Below are 17974 nucleotides of genomic sequence, written 5' to 3' on the forward strand. Positions count from 1 at the left end.
ATCTACTGCGCCTGCGCAGTACAGCCTGGAGGACGTCGGATGACGTCAGCGCGCACCAATGACACGCATTGTGGAGTGCAGAAGAAGCCCGACCTGGCAGCCGGCCTGGCCAGGTCGGGCTCACCACCGGAGACCACCGGGAGCCTGCGGAGCGGCGCCGAGGGCACAGCCTGGCTGCCACGGGCTGGAGGAAGCCCCAGGTAAGTGGATTTGGATATTTATTTATTTTTTAGCGCCACCTGAACCTTCCCTTTAAAGTGAACTAAGCAGCTCCTGGCTTCAAATAGCTGCAAGGGCTGCCATTGTTCAGAAGCTCAACCCCTGCTGTTTTACAACTAGCATTGTCCAGGCTAGGTGTGAAATTCTTCAACTGTAACTGATGTTTTCTGTTTGAAGTACAATGGGGGTTTGTTTGTGGTCAGTTAAGTCTAATGAGGTGATTTCTTATCTGTGTTCCACAATCTCCTGCTCAGTGGCCGCAGGTCCTTTGCGGAAGGACAAAGTGGCTATTTTAACCCTTAGATGTAAAAAAATGAGGTAAATTGAAAGTTTTTTTTAATAATAAACCACATTTTTAGAATGCATTTTTAATTTGCTATAGAGCTGCCCTGGGTGTTAAAAATGATGCTCGTTTGACTTTAAGGGCTGGCTAACTAGTTTTTTTTTCACATATTCTAGGTCAAAAGTCAGCTGTGACATGTGGCTGTGTCCAGTACTACAACTTAATAACTTTTGCCAACAGTTGAGCAGAGCCATCTAGTGGCTGTCCAACAAACTGCACTACCCAGACAAATACAGATGTGGTATACTAGTTTGCAAAAAACAATTGATCCCATTATTCTTACCTTCATTACCATCCAAGTTAACCAAGTGAACACTGCCCTTACTGTACAATAGTCTGTCAGCTTAAAGTGGACCTGAACTCTTGCACAGGACAGAAGGAAAACATAGATAAATGCACCTTGTATATACTTAGAGAGTTTATGTAACGATAGTGGAACTTTCTCCGTGATCAGCGCACAACGCGTGCGCTGACACGGCGGAAATCCTCCACAAACGTATATTTGCAGGCGCCCAGCAAAAGGTGCTACGCACCCGTTGAGGTAAAATTCCTGTCGGCAGATGGCGCTGAGGAGTGCAGAGGAACCAATCCTCTGTACCTCCACAAATGCCAGACAGGAATTGTACGAAGCACAGAACGCAATCGCAAGAGAGGCGATTGCGAATGAGACGAGCAAAGGGACAGGTTGTATGTGTGTGCGCCAACCTAGTCGCCACCCCACGACAGTGCACACACAACAGCAGATATGAAACAGGAACGCGATCGCGAGAGGTGCGATCGCCAGACGTGACACAAGGCAGATCAGAACAGAACACGAGGTTAGCAAAGGCACAGCAAATCATACAATGAGGAGGTGCAGAAAATAACAAACGCTAGCTAACCGCGAACACCGCACTCATTCGCAACAGTGCACGCGGTTATGCGCGGTCTCCACGTGATAAGCACAATAGAGACAAGCACGCCTAACTAACCATCGACAGACAAACATGAAACAGAGGACGCGAACGCTTGCTTAATGGTTGCCTCACCGAGCCTCCAGCAAGCGGTCGTAGCAGACAAGACAGACACACGAAAACAGGGACAAGCGAGAGATAGGATCCACAGCACTAGCGAAAAGTGGCTAGCGCGATCCAGGTACAGAGTAGCAGAACAGAAGGATCCACAGCACTAGCGGAAAGTGGCTAGCACGATCCCAGGAGACAGAACAGAAGGATCCACAGCGCTAGCGAAAAGTGGCTAGCGCGATCCCAGGAGACAGAACAGAAGAGATAGCTGGTAGCAAGCGTTGCACCAGCTATACTCCAAGAACAGAGATCAGAACCATTTCCTGTCGACCACCGCTGGGACAGGACAACAGCAACAGAACAAACAAACAGATAAACAATCCTAACTGCACTATGGAATCTGCCTAGCACAGTTTCCAGGAATTACTCTAAGCTGATCTTCAAACCAAGAGCATGGCTGACACTCTCCAGAGTGTTTCACAGGAAGACTCCTTATGACCAGCCAAGCATTGTGGGAAAGACATAGTACTTATCGTACACGCCTCAAATGAATGTGGCCAGGCAATTTGCATGACAACGTATGCAAATTCCTCTGCAAGCACAAGCTGCAAAACTGACAGAAGCTCTTCTTTTCAGAGTCCTGCAGCATGCAAACCTACACAATGGTCAAAAAGCTGCCTGCCTGCACAGGCAGCTGAGCAAATCATCACAGTTTAGCTTGTCTAATTCTCCCTCATTTGTGTCTAGTCACAAGTTGTAATTAGATCTCTACCCTGTGACACCTGACTGCCACAGCAGATAAGGCAGATAAGCTCATTTGAAAGCACAGGATATTAACAATATGACCTAGTGCACACCAGAACGGTTCTGCTGCGGTTTGCGATCCGCTTGCGGGTGCGGATCCGCTAGGGTAATGTATTTCAATGGGCTGGTGCACACCAGAGCGGGAGGCGTTTTGCAGAAACGCATACTCCCGGGCTGCTGCAGATTTTGGATTGCGGATGCGTTTCTGCCTCAATGTTAAGTATAGGAAAAACGCAAACCGCTCTGAAAAACGGCACTTCAGAGCGGTTTGCCAGGCGGTTTTTGTTACAGTAGCTGTTCAGTAACAGCTTTACTGTAACAATACATGAAATCTACTACACCAAAAACGCTTCACAAAACCGCAAAATGCTAGCAGAAACGCTACAAAAAAAGAAGAAAAAGCGTTTCAAAATCTGCTAGCATTTTGCGGATCTGCTAGCGTTTTTTGGTGTGCACCAGGCCTAAGTCTGTTTCCATGAAAGCAGGAAGTAAAAACCGTATCATACACTTGTACCAACAATCTGTCCAACTATCTTCCAAACTCTGTTTGAAGATAAGTTGGGTGTGTGTACGGCTGGCGAACAACTAGATGACCAACTGATAACAGGTTATTTGCTAGATCTAACTGGTGGATCAACCTGGCCAACTATAATGCAGGTTGGAACGTGAGTACCAGTCTTTTGAACAACTTTGTTGTTTTTGAATGTGGACACGTTGTGCAGTTTGTCATTTAGCTTGCACGCATAGCATTTAAGTTAGTTGGTTGTTTAATTGGCTGGCGTGTGTGTAAGTACTTGTCAGGTAAACAACTTGTGTGGTTGGTCATGTTGTGCGGTTGGTTGTGCATTAGGTTGGACGTGTGTATGAGCATTTACGTATAATCTTTAATGGGCTGATCATGTTAATTAAAACATTCTGGAGGACAAGGGCCCATTCACACTGGGGCAATTAGTGGGTGTTTAATGCTAATTGCCAAATCGCCAGCGATCTCAAAAGCGCTAGTGTAATATTAAGTATATAGCAGTGATCTCATTGCCGCAATTGCCGGCACATCACAGTAAATGCAAACGTGGTGCATGCAGCGTTTTATTTTTAAATTTTTGAGGGATCGCGATTGCAATGTAAAAAAAAAGCGCTAAATCGCGATCCCTCAAAAATCGCAAAAATGTACAGCAAAAATATGTAGAGCTAATCGATAGCATTTTGCAATTCCCAGTGTGAATGTGAATGGTCCCTAAATGGTTAGCTAACCATCATGATTTTCTCACCCTTTTGGAAGAAAAGGTTTTCAATGGAATTCTGAGTGTTGTCACTGGATGAACACCCTGGCAGGGCCTGCTGTGTCATTTTCCTATACATTGGAGCAGTTGAAAATGACGCGTCCTATTTAAAAGGCCACTTGCTATGCAAACTGGGGCTTCAAATACTGGACACTTTGCAGCTGCAGTTGCATAGTGGGCAGCGGAGCAGTGCTTTTCAGTGCTGCTACATTTGGGCACAGCCCACGCCACCATAGACTAGAATAGGAATCACATCTATAGTGGCGCTCAGTGAGTAATGTCAGAAGACAGAGCCGAAGTTGCTTAAAAAACACAACAACTCGGCCTCCAGCAATTGCTGGAAGCCGAATTATATCATTCCCCACTATCCATGGCGGCCTGGAGGGGGAATAGTAATTAATACGGCCCGGACTTGTGCAGAAGCAGGATCAGCCATATACCGCTGTATCCTGCACCCAAGTGCCAATTTCAAATGTATGCATGGGCAGCCCCTGCATCCACTATCATATCGGGCGCCCTTTTAACAGGAGGCGTTTAAATGGGGGCTAAACTTAGGCACCGATCATGTATGCCTATACAAGACCTCATCAGACCAGCGCCGTAGTATGCCAGCCTCGGCTCTTGGCTTTTGGACATTATTCTCCCCCCATCCTTCCAGAACCTGTATGAGCCAAAATCAATTCTGGGTACAAACCCTCCGTTTGTACTTGGCGAAATAAATTATTCTGATTTGATGCTGTGACGTAACTGCGCTAGTTATATTTCCTTACTGTTACTTTTTTTGCTCTAAATTACTGTGTGGATTTTTTGCACTCTATCTGAGCTCTCAGAAGTGAGTAGGTAAAGAAGCTGATTCCTGGCTAAATGTTGACTGTCATTTGATAACAGTTGGCCAACTTTGGGGCTGTCTACATTGTAAAAAAAAAAGTTTGCACATTCCTTACTTGTTGCTTGGAACGACCTTCTTCTGCTTCACTGCTATTATATACAATCACTGTCGCCACATGTACTCAAGCTGCTGTAAAATTAGTGGTGGGATACGTTTTTAGGCCATTAGAGAAAATGAGTCTTTCAAAAAGCCTACAATTAGTTCTTTAGATGGCCAAAGGCAAGCCGACCACTTCTAACTGCCCACCCAGCCAGTGTTAGTAGGACAAAACATAATCTCACTCTAATATGCGTTTCAACATATACGGCTACACGTTAAATGACTTATTTGTCAGGAGCTAACAGGCAGGTACAAGATTGTGAAAGGAATTTTTCTTTTTTAGTTTTCTACTCAAACACCTTTTGTCATGCTTCACAAACATTTATAGAACATTATGAGATAAATAAATAAAAAACACCGAGAGCCCAATATAGTGTAGTATGTTTTGGAAACCGTGGATTAATGTAAGTGTGAGATGAATATACTCACAAACATGGGTTACCTCTTAGGCAACCACTGTAGATGCAGGTGAGGAGATTAGACCTGTCCTCACTCAGGATTAAGATGTCGCTCTCTGTAGATCAGAAAAGTAGGCGTAGGTCAACCCTCCACCAGGGGTGGACACAGTATTATCGTTAAAGAACAGAGGCGCCAGCAGGATAACAAGTAATAAAAGCCTTAAAATTTGCTGGGAGGCAGTGGTGGACTTACCTCCGGAAAGCAGACTCGGTAAACTGTCTGAATTAAACAAATACATTTATTATTGGTACCCCAAATAGATGCAACGCGTTTTGCAGGCACGGCCTGCTTCATCAGGCAATAAGATAGGGGACAAACAGTAGCTCGTCAGTAGCATAAATAGCGCCTCTGTGAACGATAATTATGAGATAAATACTGTCTTGGGAATCCAGAAGTGCTGAGATCATATACAACACACATAACCATCAAATGATTACAATCAACACATTAACCCCCTTGCCGGTCCAATTCCCGCGGCAAGGGGGCAGCGCAGCACTTTTTTTTTTTTTTCAATCATGTAGCGAGTCCAGGGCTCACTACATGATAGCCGCTGAGCAGCGGCATCCCCCCACCCACTCTGATCGCCTCCGGCGATCAGAGTAAGCAGGAAATCCAGTTCAGAATGGGATTTCCTGCTGGGCTTCCCCGGTCGCCATGGCGCTGACTGGCACTGATTGGCCAGGCTGCGCAGGGGTCTGGAGGGGGGGGGGGGGTCCGGCTCGGCGGGGCGGGTAGCGGCGAATCGGCGGGTAGCGACGGCGATCGCGTACCACACACAGATAGCAAAGTGCTAGCTGCGTGTAGGAAAAAAAATTTGAAAATCGGCCCAGCGGGGCCTGAGAAATCCTCCTACGCAGGTTACCCTGAGCTGATAACCGGCAAGGAGGTTAACAGCACTTGCCACAAAAATGGTGTTTTAATTAAGTAACAATTGTGATGATAATCCCAGATTTTGGTTTAAGTGTTAACACATTACTGGGTTGGCTAGGTGTAGTAGTATGTGCTGCTCAAATACAAAAATAAATACACAGTTAATAAAGAGTATGATAACCGAATCAGCACAAATGGGCACCAGTGTCTGTTGGGAAATTTGGGCACAGCTATAGACCGTAATGTCAAGTGTGGCTATAGTGGTGCCCAGTGGACAATTTGGGCGACGGGATAGTCAAAGCTTCAGAAATAATAGCAGGGGGAAAGATAGTATAGGAAAGTGAGGAAATTAGCAGCAGAGGGACAGATAGCTAGGGCAAGTGGGGGGTATGGTGTTTACCTATTATGTAGCCGACCCCACAGGGGTAGGGGGAGGGGTTAGGCAGAAATAGGGGTAGATTAGTGTTAGAAGTAGGTAAGGGGGAGGGTTAGTGTGAGAGGAAGGTTAGGTAGAGCAATAGTAGAATAGTGGTAACATTACTAATCTTCCACTATTGGTATTAGTCAGTGCCTAAGTGTAGAATATGTATTAATTTTAGCAATATTCTACTAGTCTCAGCACCCAAATTTCATTGACGCTCTTATTGCATGTACCCATGATATCATTCAGCAATAGAGGGACAACTCTACTGGGCTGCAGAGACAAGAAGGGAGGAGGATGGGCGCTGTGCTCTAGTGGTCTTAGTCCAGCAGCTTGTAGGTTGGTAGGCTTGTCATGATTTTTTGGTCTACTTTAGTTGATGATGCACTACTGATAAGTTAAACAATAATTTATATTTTATTGTTGCATTGTGTCTTATAGTGCCTGCTAAAGCTTTTTGCACCACAGATAGGCACTTTTGAATGCACAGTTTCTATAGAGTTCTTGTGGACTTGTGGTATAGCCCACATGGTCTTGTCTCTGTGCGTACTGTGACAGTCTTCAACCATGCTCAGAAGTTCGATGGGTGTCTGGAATACCTGTCATTTCTCTAGGGGAAGATAAAAAAAAGGAGAGAAACAGGAGCCACATATGGTGTAGTATGTAAAGTACAGTAGTGCAGAACAAACAGGGTACTCACAAAACCGGGTTGCAGAACGGCAACCACGCTTTATCGTTTGATGGTGGTTAAAACATGGTGGGATTTCGCCACACTCCCCCCTGCTTAAGAGCCGGGTCACACTAGTTATGCTGCTCGACTGCTTGCCAGAGCAAGCAACAGCACACCAAGAGACATGTACAATGGTCCCATGCTTTTCCATGGTCCTGTTCCCATGGATGTCAAGATGGACATTCACAACCTGCATGATAATTAGTGGGAAGCGGGTGCATTGCCATATCCAAGGATTCGGCGCTCTTCCAACCTGCAAACCTTGTGAGCTCCTCCAGCGGACCACTGGAGTGGGCTGAACAGTTGAAGAGCGTGTCTGCACAGCGCTTATTCCTAAAACTCTTGCCCTAACAATTGATTAATGATTGTAAAAGGTGACATTAATCTAGCATATGTACAAGGCTTAAAGGAAACCTAAAGTCACTGAAAAAAATCCAGATTAACTTACTGGGGCTTTTACCAGCCCCCCTGCAGCCGCCCTGTGCCTGCGCCGTGACGTACCGATCCTCCGGTGCCCCGCAGCGAACCAGTTTCTTTTTCAGTGACTATGCCAGTAGATGGGCATTGTGCCTGCATAGCCCTGGCCACACGTCCTCAATAACACTCCCGTCACTGGGAGTGTCCTGCACATGCACAGTATGAGAAAATCTAGTACTGTGCATGCGCAGGACGCTCCCGGCATGGAAGCACAATCGAGGATGAGCGCTGCCAGGGCCACACAGGTGCAATGGGCTGAGTTACCGATAACAAAACTGGGTCATTGCCATGGTGCGGGCACAAGGTGGCTGCAGGGGTCCAGTAGAAGCCCCAGGGAAGTTAATCTGGATTTTTTTTTATTGACAATTTTAAATATGAATTTGTTCCTAGAAGTTCAGATGGTGTGGCTAATTAGTTGGAGGAGACAGTAAATTCTCACTGTAGTACCTCTATTGACAGGCACAGTTATCTAGTGAATGATTTCTTACTACTATACTTCATTTTAATTTACATTTTATATAAACTCTCATTTAATGAGCGCAGAATAATGAACATACCAAGACTGACTTGTGCCTTTCTTTATCCATCAATAGAAGAGTAAATTAAACATGATAGCTGCATCAGACAAGCTCTCGCAGATCTCACTCCACCAGGAATGATCCGTTATTTTTTAATGCATCTACAAATCCCTCTCTGAGATCTAGAGATGTTATCTCCCCTTGGCATCCTGCACTCTGGTCCCCAGTGCAGACACTCAGCCCATCAGTGGTTCCTTATCACTTCCAAGTCTATTTCTGGGGGATGGTTAATACCACATTTATATGATCAATAAAGAAAATCTGAGCAGTCCATCAGTCAGTTCCTATCTCGCACACCCTACACCACATCAATACCTGCATCTCTGACATCAGATCTCTGCTTACAGGCTGGGATGTGGAAGACTAATGCTGCGGTCAGTAGTGGCATTGTAGTGGTTACATACATTCTCAGCATCTTCAAATAACATAGACATCAGTGCAAGAACGATTTAGATATTAAAATTGCACAAATGCATCGGTACAGGTGTTTAGCATTTTTGTCCTGCTTACTTTTTATCTGAGCCCATGATTACATTCCCACACCAAAATTTCAGAGATGAGCTCTGTACCTGCATTTGTGCGGGTCTCCTCCAGGTGCTTTATACATATGTAAATAAGTAGATAATGTATAAAATTAAAATATGGCATTGGAGGCACAAATCTCATCTAGGCCTTAAAGTGTACCAGAGCTTAATAATTACAAATATTTTATACATACCTGGGGCTTCCTCCAGCCCCATCCGCTCCGATCACTCCCACGCTGCTGCCCTCCACTGCCCGCAGCTTCGGGAACTGGATCCCACATTTCTTCTTCGCAAAAGTACATAAGAGTATTACGAATCCTCCAGGGCGCCCCAAAGGGGCGGGTATGGAGGGATTAATAGCCCCCTTATCCGATTACATCGACTATTTTTTACAGCCAATAGTTCAAGCAACTCAAGCATATACAAGAGATTCACTGCATGTCCTGGAAATACTGGAGAACTATAACTGGAATAGAAATTATATGTGGGCATCGCTTGACGTGTGCTCCCTGTATACCAGCATCCCCCATGATAGAGGAATTGAAGCGGTGTCTTATTTCCTAATGGAAGAAGGGTCATTCAACCCAGATCAAGCTAAATTTATCCTATCACTCCTTGAATATTCTTTAACCTACAATTACTTTACAGTCATGAATGATTATTTTCTACAGACATCTGGATCATCTATGGGGGCGGGGTTTGCTCCAAGCTTTGCAAATCTATACATGGCCTATTTGGGAGAAGGAGCACATCTGGAGGAATAATCCCTTCAGAGCATACCTCGTCCTCTATAAAAGATTTATAGATGACGTGCTTATTATTTGGGAAGGGTCCAGAGACAATTTTGTCAAATATTGTAACAACACCAACTTTGGACTTGCGTTTACACATGTAGTGAACAAAAAGGAAATAGTGTTCTTGGACTTAGAATTATATGTAGATAATGATATGAAGATAAAGTCTAGAACACACTTCAAACCAACTTCAGGGAATTCATATCTACATGCAAAAAGTTGTCATCATCCAAAGTGGATTCGAAATATTCTCAAAAGTCAGTTCTGCAGACTACGGAGGAATTGTACAAACGATGCGGACTACTTAATTCAGGCCACAAAAGTAAAAGATAAATTCCTGGAAAAGGGATATGAAGAGGGCGAACTACAGAAAGCTTTATTGCAGTTAGGAGCTAAAAAGACAACTGGAGAGCAAGACACCACCGGAAAAAACAAAAACAGTAAAAAAAAACTAGGACTAGGGGATCTCTCCTTTGTCACAACTTAAACCGGGAAATCTAGGCAAATACAGAACATTCTAAAACTAAATTAGTCACTTATTCTACAAAACCCGCACCTCAGGAATCTAGTACCAGAAGAACCACAAGTAATATTCAAAAAAGCGAGATCGGTCAAAAACATCTTAGCACCCAGCAATGTGAAATCACTAATACAACTATCAAAAAGACTAGAAGGAATACCGGGCACTTATAAGTGTGGCGTGCCCAGATGCGGATGCTGTGATTTTGTACAGCATGGTATAAAAAATATCCAACATCCTGACGGTACAGTAGTCAATCTAAAACATTTTATTAATTGTGGCACGGAATTCGTGATTTATGCATTGATTTGCACTTGCCCAAAACTGTATATCGGGCAGACTACCAGAACTCTAAGGAAAAGATTTGGGGAGCACAAATGCAATATCGTCAACAAATCGGATACACACAGTGTCCCCAAACACTTCCTAACGCATCACAGAGCTGACCCCAGTAAAATAAAAGTTGTAGGATTGGAACACATTCCAGCAACTATACCTAATGGCCTCAGATATAAAAAAAACTGCGAATAAGAGATGAAATGGATATTCAGACTCAACACTTTGAGTCCAGAACGACTAAATGAAGATATCGAGGTCCAGAGTTTCCTGTAGCCAATGGAGATGGCCCGAATGGTTCGCCGGCGAACGGTTCCCAGCAAACCACCCGGCGAACTACGGTGGTGTGTAGAACCGCAAACTTTTCCGGAAGTTCGATTCTCCCCCATAGTGCATCATTAGGGTCAAATTTGACCCTCTACATCACAGTCAGCAGGCACATTGTAGCCCATCAGGCTACACTCCCTCCTGGAGCCCCTCCCCCCTTATAAAAGGCAGGCAGAGTCAGGCATTGGACTCACTCGTGTGCCTGCAGTAATTAGAGAAGGGAGAGCTGCTGTGCAGAGACCTATAGGGAAAGCTTAGTTAGGCTCTTGTAGGCTTCTTAGCTTGTGTGTGTGTCCCACAGACACTTGTGTTGCATAGACAGCCTTGGTAATTCCTACTGTGTGTGCCACTGCCAGGTCCAGCACATTCAGTGACTACCTGTGTGTGTGACAAGTGCACATTGTAATACCCATCAATGCATATACCTACCTGTTGTTCACTTCAGTGCACCCACCTACCTACGTGAGTGCACGCAGTGTCACTGTGCCTGTCCGGTACCTGTCTCTGTGTGACAGGTGCACATTTGTAATACCAGTCATTGCATAATTGTTCACAGTACCTGTGTGACCGCAAGCTGTGTAATATACCATATACCACTCCAAGCATACCTGCTAACTGCACCTGTGTGACAGCTGCACATTGTATTGTAATACCAGTCACTGCATACCTTTCACTGCACCTGTGTGACTGCACATCGTAGTAGTCAAGTCAGTGCATACCTTTCACTTCATCTCCCCCCCGATATGGACAAAACAGGTAGAGGCAGGGGCAGACCCAGAGGCAGGCCACCCATCACTGCATATACCTACCTGTTGTTCACTTCAGTGCACCCACCTACCTACGTGAGCGCACACAGTGTGATATTCAATACCACCAGTCACTGTACCTGTTAACAGTATGTGTGTGTGACTGGTGCACATTTGTAATACCCATCACTGCATATACCTACCTGATGTGTTCAGTGCATCCACCTACCTACGTGAGCGCACGCAGTGTGATATTTAATACCACCAGTCACTGTACCTGTTCACGGTACGTGTGTGTGACAGGTGCACATTTGTAATACCCATCACTGCATATACCTACCTGTTCAGTGCACTCACCTACCTACGTGAGCGCACGCAGTGTGATATTTAATACCACTAGTCACTCCACCTGTTCACGGTACGTGTGTGTGACAGGTGCACATTTGTAATACCCATCACTGCATATACCTACCTGTTGTGTTCAGTGCACCCACCTACCTACGTGAGTGCACGCAGTGTGATATACCACTCAGTGCATACCTGTTAACTGCACCTGTGTGACAGCTGCACATTGTATTGTAATACCAGTCACTGCATACCTTTCACTGCACCTGTGTGACTGCACATCGTAGTAGTCAAGTCAGTGCATACCTTTCACTTCATCCCCCCCCCGATATGGACAAAACAGGTAGAGGCAGGGGCAGACCCAGAGGCAGGCCACCCATCACTGCATATACCTACCTGTTGTTCACTTCAGTGCACCCACCTACCTACGTGAGCGCACACAGTGTGATATTCAATACCACCAGTCACTGTACCTGTTAACAGTATGTGTGTGTGACTGGTGCACATTTGTAATACCCATCACTGCATATACCTACCTGATGTGTTCAGTGCATTCACCTACCTACGTGAGCGCACGCAGTGTGATATTTAATACCACCAGTCACTGTACCTGTTCACGGTACGTGTGTGTGACAGGTGCACATTTGTAATACCCATCACTGCATATACCTACCTGTTCAGTGCACTCACCTACCTACGTGAGCGCACGCAGTGTGATATTTAATACCACTAGTCACTCCACCTGTTCACGGTACGTGTGTGTGACAGGTGCACATTTGTAATACCCATCACTGCATATACCTACCTGTTGTGTTCAGTGCACCCACCTACCTACGTGAGTGCACGCAGTGTGATATACCACTCAGTGCATACCTGTTAACTGCACCTGTGTGACTGCACATTGTATTAGTCAAGTTAGTGCATACCTTTCACTTCATCCCCCCCAATATGGACAAAACAAAAGGCAGAGGCAGGCCACCTGGCAGGTCTGTTCGAGGTCGCGCTGTCATGATTTCATGCGGCCCTCGACCATAGTACATTGTTCAGAAGAAGGCACGTGCCTACAACCCCCAATATTGTCAGGACATAGTTGACTATTTAACACAGAACACCTAATCTTTCTCAGCTTCCGCACAGAAGCGTGACATATCTTCCTCCTCCTGCTCTGATTCTGGCACCCCACTTAACACTCAGTCGGCCGCCACCACCAAAGTGCAATCACCCCAGGGCTCAGCGGTGTGGAAATTTTTTTGTGTGTCTGCATAAGATGAGAGCAATTCCATCTGTACTCTCTGCCACCGAAAATTGAGCTGTGGAAAGACAAAGGGGTAGGGACAACTACCTTATGAAGGCACATGATTACAAAGCACAAACTGCAATGGGATGACCACCTGAGAAAAAGCAGCACACAAAAGCAAAGCCACACACCGCAGTGGAAGATACCAGGCCGCATTTTTTTCTCAAAAAAGGTGATACCTAAACTGTACCGTGATGTTGAAAGGCAAGTGGTGACAACTCTGGCACACAGAGTTGGGTCAAGGGTCCATCTGACCACGGATGCCTGGTCTGCAAAGCACGCTCAGGCCTGCCCGAAGACTAAGTCAGTCCCCACACACAGCATCTCTGCCTGCACGACATGTGACTGCCTGCCCCAAGACTAAGTCGCTCCCCACACAGCATCTCTGCCCGCAGGCCAGTTGACAGCCTTCTCCGCCACCACCAACAGGGTCCAGGACTCCAGGTGGATTCCTGAATTTTTAAGACCGCTGCTAGCAACGGCCGCTATACTAATTTTTCTGGTGCGTGTACATGCCTGCCTAATTTTTCTGGCTGCAACAACAAAACAAAAGGCATGTACATGTGCCAATTCCCCTTCATGATCATTACCTTACCGCGGTGAAGGGGCTTGCGTATCACAATGAAGCAATGGCCGACGGCTATATGAGTGTGTCAAGGGGGGGGGGGGGGATGGGCACACCCACGATAAGGTCATTGCTTCATTGTGGACAGACCAAATTTGATCAGCTGGACAGTGACTGTCATTCAGCTACCGCAGCCCGGTGACCATATGGTTATTATACCACATCAGCAAAAACTTCAAAGCAGAGTAAAGTTTAAAGATTAAGCTTAAAACAGCACAAAGAAAGGGGAAATACAGCATATAGTAACTAAGTAAGACTATATACTCTGAAAGATGTCAGTGCTATACAAAAAAATACATAAAATATAAGCAATAAAAAAATTGGGTAAAATACAAAGTTCCACCTGCAAGAGATATCTTGCTCATCCAAGCCTACTCAAAACAAATACACACCAGGCAAACTGTAACCAGCATATACTGTAGACACCTATGCTTAAAAGCGTATCAGCCCACTAGCAGTGGCAGGGCTGCACAATTACACTTATTGCTAATAACTGCACTTGGAGCATTTGTTGGAAGCATAGATGAAAACCTGACCACCTTGACAATGTAACAACTGACCTCATGTTTTTATTTGTGTACAGAATTGTGTGGTGGGGAGTTTGTGGGGCTGCAGGGGCAGGGTGCCAGCCAGGCTGCAGTGTAGAGTTACTTGTGAAATGATTTGTAATTCTGAGTAATCACTTAGGACAAGCCATCTTCATTTCATCTATACATGACTGCAGGCCAAAGTCAATACTTGTAGTAGAGTAATGAGATGAGGCTAACGGAGGGCTTTTATTAATGCTCAGAGGAGCACATCGGATGCTGCACGCCCCTCCCGCTGGGGGGATAGTCTTCTTCCAAAGCTGGACCGACAGGTCAAACAGGGGGGTGCCAAAAGGATATTAGGTACCATGAAGAAAAAAAAATAAGGAATATATTGTTGTGTTTTTCTCAAAAGAAGGCAGACTTCATTGGAGATCATTAAATAAACCTCTTTTCATTCTTCCCTAGATAAAACTTCCAGCTGGAAAGACAAAAAGGAAAAAAAGTAGTAAGGCAAAAGGAAATGTTTGAATAAGACCTTACATAGCGTATATATTGAATAAACACACTTCTGCAGCTATAGGTAACAGTGAATGTAAATAGGTTTAATGAAATACACTCTGTATGATTAATAATCTAGAAGAGGCTAACGATGAAACTTTTATCCACAGTATCGATCTATCATCTATCTATCTATCTATCTATCTATCTATCTATCTATCTATCTATCTATCTATCTATCTATCTATCTATCTTTCTATCTATCTATCTACGGTATCTATCTATCTATCTATCTATCTATCTATCTATCTATCTATCTATCTATCTATCTATCTATCTATCTGATGATACCCAGATCTACATTTCAGCACCTGACTTGGATACCTTAACAGCTCGTGTCCCTGACTGTCTCAATGCATTCACCTCCTTCATGTTCTCCCGTTTTCTAAAACTCAACATAGACAAGACTGAAATGGTAATTTTCCCACCTTACAATTCAATGCCCCTGCCTGACATCACTAATTCTGTTGATGGCACTACCATAACACCTGTCCCCGAGGCAAGCTGTCTAGGTGTAATATTGGACTCAAGTCTCTCTTTCAAACCACACATTGACAAACTATCCTGCTCCTGTCGCCTCCAACTAAAAAACATCTCCCGCATCCGCCCTTTTCTCACACCGGACACTACAAAATTTCTGGTGCATGTCCTTATTTCACGACTAGACTATTGCAACTGTCTGCTCTGCGGCCTCCCTGCCAACCGTCTAGCCCCGTTACAGTCCATCATGAACTCTGCTGTACGATTCATTCACCTCTCCTCCCGCTTCTCCAGCCCAATCCCCCTCTGTCAGTCCCTTCACTGGTTGCCAGTTATACAAAGGATACAATTTAAAATCCTTACTCTCGCCTACAAAGCTCTCCACAACCTAGTTCCTTCCTATCTAAATCAACTTATTTCTAGATACCATCCTACACACAATCTCCGTTCTACTAACAATATCCTTCTGTCTTCTTCCCTGGTCCCCTATTCTCACTCCCACTTACAAGACTTCTCTCGATCCTCTCCCGTCCTCTGGAACACAGTAACTGTTGCACTCCAAATGTTTTTCGAGGACCACCTCTAAACAGGTATGACAAGACACTGAAACAGGGATGGAGGTGCCTAATGCATAAAATGCAATGCAATAAAGTTGTTGAGTGGTAATCTTACCTCTCTTGAAGAATTTGGACCAGTCTATCTTTTATTTGAGCACATAAAATTGACTACACAATTTGTACAATTTTTATGCACTTTTGAATATGATTTTCATTCACTTTTCAACTGTAATGTTTATATATTCTGTATGTATACAGTACGTATATATACTTTCAATATATGTTTTATTCATCATATTTATGTAAAGATGGTATGATTAACCCTAAGAATACCTCTCTGTTTATAAGATTACCGTCTTTAGTAGCTTATATTTTATTGCAGTTGACATCAGAAAACTACCAGCTGCAAGGAAAGTGAGAAGATCACTTGAGTCCACCCATCTCCTCCCTCTGCTGCTTAGAGACCCTCTGTGGTCAGCACTGCAGCTCCACAGTCAGATCTTGCAGCCCAGTTTCTTCCTGCTCACTGTGCAGTAGAGTGTACCTCTCACCACGCTGCTCTGCCTATAACAAGAAACCATTTCTCACTGCTCTTTTATGTATCCCCTAGGGAAAACCACTAAGGCGGGTGTAGGAAATGTTAAATGTTTTTTGTTAGTTTTTGTTTTTTTAATTTGCTGAGCAGCCAGAGGGAGATAAGACTCTGCTGAGCTGTGGTGCCGCAGTGCTCATCACAAACGTAAACTCTAAGCAACACAAGGAAGAGAATGGAGGGGTCATTTGATTATCACTGTGAGAATGAGCTGGTGTCCTCTCTCACCATTTCCTTAACTATCTATTTCATGTGGGTGATGATGATAGATATACAGATAGTGGAAGATTTTTGGACAGCAACTGGGGATCCTGTTTGTCCAATAAAATTGTTCTGTTCTCACTAGCTATGGATAGCTACCTACTGTAGCTATCCATAGCTAGTGATAAAATGCACTCCCTCCTGAATTACAGAGAAACACATTATTGTACTCAGACCCTAACTCAGACTCCAGGGAAACATCCTCCTAATTTCTACTGTTGAACAGAAAATTTGACAGCTAATTCTCGTACTTCAGACAAGTGTCTAGCCAGTTGAAATTATATTATGGTAGAATCTCTTTATAGTAAACTTCATGGGACCTGGCCAAGTAGTTTACTATATAAGAAGTTTACTTTATCAGACTTGGTCATACATTGGATACTAGTCATACAGGCACATGGGCAGGAACTAAGGACTGAGGTTGACTATAGCCAGAGGTTTCGCTATATCAGAGTTCACTATAACAACATTCTACTGTATTATGCAGATGGTGATTGCTGAAAGTGTGTACTGACTCCAAAATGTCTGGGGAAGCGTAATAAAACAGCATTGTATATTATTGCTGACAAACGGTGCCGAACCTATTGAGTCTCCAGTACATTTGTAACTACTCTGGATAATAAGTTTTCATGTTCTAACAAAATTAAGAACAACTGTAGCATATTAGCGAAGGTAGGAGATTAAGGAATGTCTCCAAATATGTAAATCAGTTCCAGGTTGCTATGTAGGCATAAAAAGTTCATATATATGTAAATTCAGTCCTTGTCATTTAAACGTAATGTCCTTTCCAAACTTTCTTTTTACAAATGCAAATGCACAGAAAGGTGTATACACATAAACTATTATTCTTTTTTATTTATAAAGCACCAACATATTCCGTGGCGCTGTACAATGTAAGAAACAAACATGTGGTACAAAATAATACAGACAGTGGTATTATATGGTATATACAAAATACAGAATTGGTAATCACAGTGACAAAAATAACACAAATCAAATGTGTAACAAATTCCAAGACACAAAAGATGAGAGAGCCCTGCCCTTGGGAGCTTACAATCTAAAGGGTTTGGGGGGGGGGGGGGGAGGGTGAGATAGGACTGTATTCAATAATCATACCTAGAGGCAGTTTGTTTTAGGTTATCTGGTAGGAGTACAACTTGGCCAGAGGTCAGAGGGGAAATGGCCTAGGGTAGGATGGTAAACGTGAGTCTTGAGTGCAGGTTTAAAGATATCATAGGTTGGGGAGTGACGGATGTGTTGGGGCAGGGGATTCCAGAGGAGGGGTGAAGCATGTGCAAAATCTTGTATA

The 17974-nt window shown here is 44.2% G+C and overlaps 1 long non-coding RNA gene across 1 annotated transcript in view; it reads left to right on the forward strand.

The window, feature by feature from the left end:
• LOC137531840 (uncharacterized) overlaps window positions 1–17974 on the forward strand; it is a 254839-nt gene that overhangs the window by 108763 nt on the left and 128102 nt on the right. The gene's annotated exons all lie outside the window — the stretch shown is intronic.

The sequence above is a fragment of the Hyperolius riggenbachi genome, chromosome 9 (genome assembly GCF_040937935.1).
Source record: "Hyperolius riggenbachi isolate aHypRig1 chromosome 9, aHypRig1.pri, whole genome shotgun sequence".
Classification (NCBI taxonomy): domain Eukaryota; kingdom Metazoa; phylum Chordata; class Amphibia; order Anura; family Hyperoliidae; genus Hyperolius; species Hyperolius riggenbachi.